We start from the raw sequence: 6,976 nt of genomic DNA, 5'->3' as shown, positions 1-6,976 counted from the left end.
CACGAACTTGTCTAGAAATGGCTTGAAAATTCTATTCTTTCAATCCATAAAAGCTGCTGGTGCATTTGTTAGTCCAAATGGAATTACAAAAAATTCATAATTCCCGTACCTGGTTCGGAAGGCAGTCTTTGATATATCATCTGATTTTACTTTTAATTGATGATAGCCTGATCGTAAATCAATCTTCGAAAAGATAGCAGCTCCTTGTAATTGATCAAACAAATCATCAATTCTGGGGAGTGGATATTTGTTTTTAATTGTCACTTTGTTCAACTCCCGATAATCAATATATAACGAAGAGTACCGTCTTTCTTTTTCACAAACAAAACAGGTGCACCCCACGGTGAAAAGCTCGGTCTAATAAACCCTTTATTAATCAACTCATGTAACCGTTCTTTCAACTCTTTCATTTCTGTAGGAGCTAATCGATAAGGAGCTTTAGAGATCGGATGAGTTCCTGCCACAACATCAATTACAAATTCGATCTCTCTATCTGGGGGTAAGCCTGTTACATCATCAGGAAATACTTCTGGAAATTGTGTGAGGTGATAACCATTAGAATGCTAAGATATAATGCTACAACTTTCATGGTTTGGGTTTTGTCCAAATCATTGTGGAAGATAAGCCAAAAGTGCCCCGAATTGTGTCGTGCATACCGTCATTCCCTCACTAGCACGTGTTAGGAGAATATGCATAACTTTTTACGTAGACCTCCAAATGACATGAAACCAGTTGGAGATACAAGCCAAGACATAAGTCTAAAACCTTCATGTTTACTACGTTTTCAAATTATGAAGGGAAGAGCTGTTTCTGGAGCGATCTTTGATGAAGCAGTGTGCAGAGGCAGAACATGTGACGCCCAAGCGGTAGAAAATGACCGCCCGAGCGGTGGTGCACAAAAATTTCATCTTATGGGCAGAATGTTTGGCGCCCGAGCGGTAATATATTACCGCCCGGGCGTCGGTGAGTATATTAAAGGATAAACTTCGAATTTCTAGCCATCTTTATCAGTTCCTCAACTCCTTTAGCAACAAGAACTCGAACCAAATCAAGAACCCTTCCTCCCAAAAGCTCTTTTCTTCTACTTCTTCATCATTTTGAGGTAAGAAGTTAGTTCTCCATCACAAGAGCATTCAAGAGTCGTAAGTTTTCATCTCTTTTGGTTGTCATACATGTAGAGGAGTAAATTTCACCTAGTATAGACATAGTAATTTAACTATTGATATATTTGACAGTATAGGAACGAGAAACATCGTCTCAAACCAGTGTTCTTACGTTTGGATTGTAAGTTGGCATGTTTTTGAAGTAATACATGAGTAATATTATGAATTTCAAATGCTTCCCATTGTTTATTGATATATGTACATTGTTAGTATGTTATTGATGAAACATAGCACCATATTCCATTATTATGTATTAAATATGAAAGAAACTCATGAATATTGAAGATGAGTGCTATGTCATGTACATGAACATGAACATGAAAGGAAAGGAACTGATTTTTATATGATATATAACTTGTTGACATCATGGGTGGTTTTAAGTCCACCAAAATTATTGGCTTATATATGTTCAGGGGGCGTGGGGTTGCCAGAGGTGCTCCCTGAAGTCCAACACAGTAGTAGTTATATAATAAAGCAAGCACAGTAGTACATGTAAACTAATGAGGCTCAAGTACAAAAATGAACATGAATATACGGTATAATATGACATTGTTTTAAAGTTTCATTGTTGATCACGACTTGATATGTATGTTCTTTCTATGCATATTGATACGTATAAGTGCCAACTTATTGAATTTTATAAACTCACGTAGCTCATGTATTACAGGATCAGGTAATGAAGATACATAGGATGCCAGTTCGCCAATGGATTCTTGTGACGTGCCTTACCTCGACAAGAAACCTGGACGTCTTATTGTATAGCTTCTGCATATGTATTATAGTGAATGTAATGTCAGGGTTTGAAACAAATTTTACAATGTTATGTCTATGTATATAATGAGACCAAATATGGTTGTTTATAAGAATACGATTATATGTACGTATTGTTGTTGTTGCTTGAGTTATTGGTGTTTACAAATTGTAGGGACATCATACCAAAATTTTTATAAACCTTCAAATTGATGCCCCTTGTTTGAATTGTTTAATAATATAGATATATCATTCAAATCCTATTTTGATTATGGTAATCATGTCAAGTATAGAGCAAGGGTGTGACACTTTAGTTGGTATCAGAGCCCACGGTTCTTCGACAGGAAAGACACTGCACTTCATCCATACATGGGGAACTCGGCAAGTAAGTATCTTTATATCCCATAGTTTATGCTAAATTATGTGTTTCTACGTGACCAATATGTAGGTTAAGATAAAAGACCATGCACCTAAACGTAAGGTCCATGAAGCAGAGTCATCTAAGGGCAAGGCCCCAGCAGTCGAAGGTGGGGCAGTGTGCCACGACCTATAGTGACTTGCTTAATTGCTCCAACAACAAGCGAAAGTCCATGGGAGCAGATACAACAATTACTTGAGATGCAACGGACTACTCATGAGCAGACACACGCACAAGCCATGATACCTAGACAAGGGCCTAGTCAAACAGATGTATATGACAAATTTCGACGTCTGAATCCTCCTGAATTCATGGAAAGCACTGATTCGGCAAGTAGCAGAAGAATGATTAAATCATTGGAGTCCATTTCTGCTACCTACACATGGAAGATGCAGACAAAGTAACTTGTGCCATCTTTTTATTAACAAAACATGCAAGAAATAAGGTGGGAGAGTGCAAGGGTAGCGTACCTCGCTACCATTGACATGGGAAACTTTCCAAACCGTGTTTTACAACAAGTATTTCAGTAAAGATTGCACGAGCTAAGGAAAGCTAGTGATTTTCCTTAATTTGAAGCAAGGAACTACGTCATGACTGAATATATACTCAATTCGAGGCTGGGGTCCAATCATGTCCCATATATTGCACAGGATGGACACAAGTAAGGGCGAACACTTCATGCGCGGAATTCGCTTGCACAGTTAACACGAGAATGTACGAATGTTGAAAGTTGTTATCCTATGGGCCGAGCATAGTGGAAAGAGCACTTATGGCTCAACATGATGAACAAGGGCATTGACAGAGACAGTACAACAGCGAACGGCAGCAGTACACTTTCAAAGGAGCCAAGCATAAGGAGCAATAGCAAAAAGATCGATAGTAAGGTACTCGGACCAGAGGAAACCCGTGATAATGGTCCCCCTCCACGGTAAGAACAAGGACAGACAACCTTGTCCAGGAATGTATACAAGGTTTCAATGTTTGTTATCGTTGCAAAAAGCAAGGTCATCTCACCAGGAATTGTCTAGAAAGTTCTGAAAAGTACATGGACGCCTTTTCTCCATGACCAAAGGGCAAGTGGATGCGGATACATCGATGATCACTATTATGTTCTTGATTTCTGGTATTACTGCTATTGTTTTTGTGGGGCCCTTAGCTCCTAATCGTTATTACAATGCAATCTGAATAGGGTTAGTTACTTACAGCGGAAAACGAGTTTAAATTTTCTTTACAATGAACCCAAAATATATTATTTGAATACTAAAAATAGTATTTCATCTCATATCATAAAACATGCCCACACGTAATCAAAGCCAACCACATACGAACAATCATATCCTCGGGACATTCCACGGTATATAGATACATATACATATATACTGGGATAGACCACTAAATCTCAAATCAACCATGACTCCCTCCAGAAGTACCATCTCCGATCTCCTGATATCCTATCGTACCTATCATTGTCAACATACAAAGACAACAACAGCCCCCTCTGGGATGAGCAAAGCTCAATCTGAAGCAACCACAATATATACCACAGATATCTAAACAATGATATATGATATGCAATGCATGTATGTCGTAGAGGTATCAGGTCAAATGCCCATCCACTGAGCACATGTTAGAATCAATCGAATCGCTATCAAATCAATGCTCGAGCTGGCACACCGGCCTCAATCAGGGATACTCGTATATTAGCGTCGACAAAACGTCATCAAATCCCAAATCTCAATCAATCATCGGGCTCACTAATGTCTATGCTTTAAGGGCCACATAATGCCAAACATAGCATTGTGTTCACAAACCCCATAATCAAATCCAATCATATCAAGGTATCCAAGGATCATAACTCAACGTATATGTCATGTATGCCGCATCAAATCAATAATAAGGCATATAGACATATATTATCATTCCAATCCATAAATCAATCCAACATATATCATATGATACATATACCTTTCATATGTTACTCGGTCGCAACATACCTCAATTCTTCGTTCCAGTCGATGTAGCTTGAAGATATAGTATAATAATCTATCTACATGAATAACACATTCATTTCAATCAATAATATCATTCAAATTCAACAATATAAGTTTAAAATATCTTTTCAAACTTCAAAAATTCATATCAAATCAAAATCATAACATAATTCAATTCCGACTTCAAATACGAGTTTCTTGTCGGTAATTCTATCGCATATATTGAAATCAACTTCAAATACATGCTATTCCAGCACTTTAATACTTGGAGCTGCTGAAACCAAAAGAATCTTACCTCAAAAGGAAGCTCTCGATGCAAGGATTCCGAATATATAACTTGTTTCAAGTTCTGATATCGTTTCAAGGTAGATTCGAACGATAGAACCTTGGTTTCCAACTTTCCTCTCGAAACTTCAAAAGGAATGAAGATATATCTATTAAAAACTCATCCTTATCATCTTATAACGTGCTACAGAGGTATTCGCGCATATGCACGATGACACACGCGCATAGTTCTGCCCGCGCGCGCAGTTCTGCGCGGGTGTGCTCCTTGCTCTATCCTAAACGCTATTTTAGGTTCCGAATTAGCAAAAGTGGTCACATAAAAGTTGTAGCTCTATGTCCTAGCTTTTATTTACCACTAACCTCACTCAATTTGGATATTTGATGCGAGAGTTATGCTGATTATCCAAAAATGTGTCAGTGCAAGAACTGCAACGCACACGATACACTTCGGGATGATTTTGCTCCTATTTCCAAATGGAATTGGACAAAACTCAGAACTTGAAAGACTTAGTGCAATGTATTATCTTTCCAATGAAATTGGCCTCATTTCATTTGGACTAATACTCAGTTAATTATGTTAAAAACCGTAACATGTGTCACTTTTCTGTTGCGGTTCATCACACGTTTCAAATACATATCAATTTCTAATACAATATTTCATCCTTACCACCTATTTTCTCACTTTCATTGTCATGAGATACATCATGTACATAATCACATGACAATTTCATGAATTATCGATAATCAACATGGGATTTACGATAATACGATACACGGTCCTTACATTTCTCCCCCACTTAAAAGATTTCGTTCTCGAAATCTCAAGTGTCCATATATACATAACATTGGTAAACATATAGGACTCACCAGTTATAGTACATATCAAAATTAAAATCAGTAAATGGATCATTATACATTGAATACAATGGAACATGTGGAATAGAATCAAATAAGTGTGGATATGATTCTCGCATCTTGCTTTCAAATTCCCACGTTGACTCTTCCACACCATGTCATGTCCATTGTACTCGAACTAAAGGAATCGATTTATTACGCAATATCTTCTCCTTTCGATCCATAATGCGAACAGGTTGTTCAATATAGGAAAGTGAAGGATCAAGTTTAACCTCATCAGGTTGAAGTACATGTGATGGATCTGGTTCGTACTTTCTCAACATAGAAACATGAAATGTGATAAAGATAAAAAATTGTATATTAATTAAATATTTTATAATATAAATATAGTTTTCGTTTTATTAAATGTTTAAATATTATATGTTTTATAATAAATTGTATAAAATATAAGTTGTTGTGTAATTATAAGTTTTTACTATTTTTTACAGGTTCGATAAAACAAGAATAAACTTGGCGTTGTAAATGGGATTAAGATGATTCTTGGACCTGTAGAAATTTGATGTTAATATCTACAATATTGGTGGCAAGCATGAGATAAAAATCCACTCACAATTGGGATCAAAATAAGAAACAAATAAAGTTACCAAAGGAGTGGCAGTTTTACCATACTCTAGTATTTTGACCATATCTCTCAAATTACTCGGTCAAATGTTTTGAAAAAAATACCACAACTAGACAACTCAATTATCCACATGTTTCTTTTTATGTGAAGAAGCAAATTCGGAGAAGAAGATTCTCAAAGTGATGTGTAATATAATATAATATCTTGGAACACCAATGAAGACTTTTGTGTAAAAAATAATATTTTATTTGTGGTTGTCTCCCCAAATTTGGCAATAAATAGGGGTGCACTGTAATGAATTTTGATATCCCTCATTCTATGATCAAACCTTTGAGTTCATAATATTTCTCTCTATATTTTTCCTTTATTTCTTCATTTAAATATAATTAGCATGTTAATTTCATATTCAAAGTTTACACTTTGAATAATGAATATCTAACTTCCTAAAGTTGAGATGAAAAGGTGAAACTCTTGGCATGATAATTAAGTTACTAAAATGTAAGAATCTATGTTTTATATTATTTAATCATTATTTATTATTTATGTTATATTTATTTCTTTAAGCATTTTTATACCCTACTTATAAGTGGGAGTTTTGATTTATTGTTGCTATATGTTACACTAAATTCTTGGAACCATTTAAATGTTAGTTTGGTATTACCAACCATTTAAAGTGGATGCCTTGATTTATTATATATGAATATATTATAATATTAAATTACTTGAACCATTTAAATGTTTGTTTGGTTTTACCAACCATTTAAAGTGAGAACCTTGATTTACTATATATAAATATATCATAATATTAATTTCTTGGTACCATTTAAATGTTAGTTTGGTTTTACCGACCATTTAAAGTGGGAACCTTGATTTAGTGTTTACAAATATATAT

This window comes from Primulina tabacum, chromosome 12 (genome assembly GCF_025594145.1).
Source record: "Primulina tabacum isolate GXHZ01 chromosome 12, ASM2559414v2, whole genome shotgun sequence".
Lineage (NCBI taxonomy): Eukaryota > Viridiplantae > Streptophyta > Magnoliopsida > Lamiales > Gesneriaceae > Primulina > Primulina tabacum.
Note: the sequence above shows the minus strand (reverse complement) of the source record.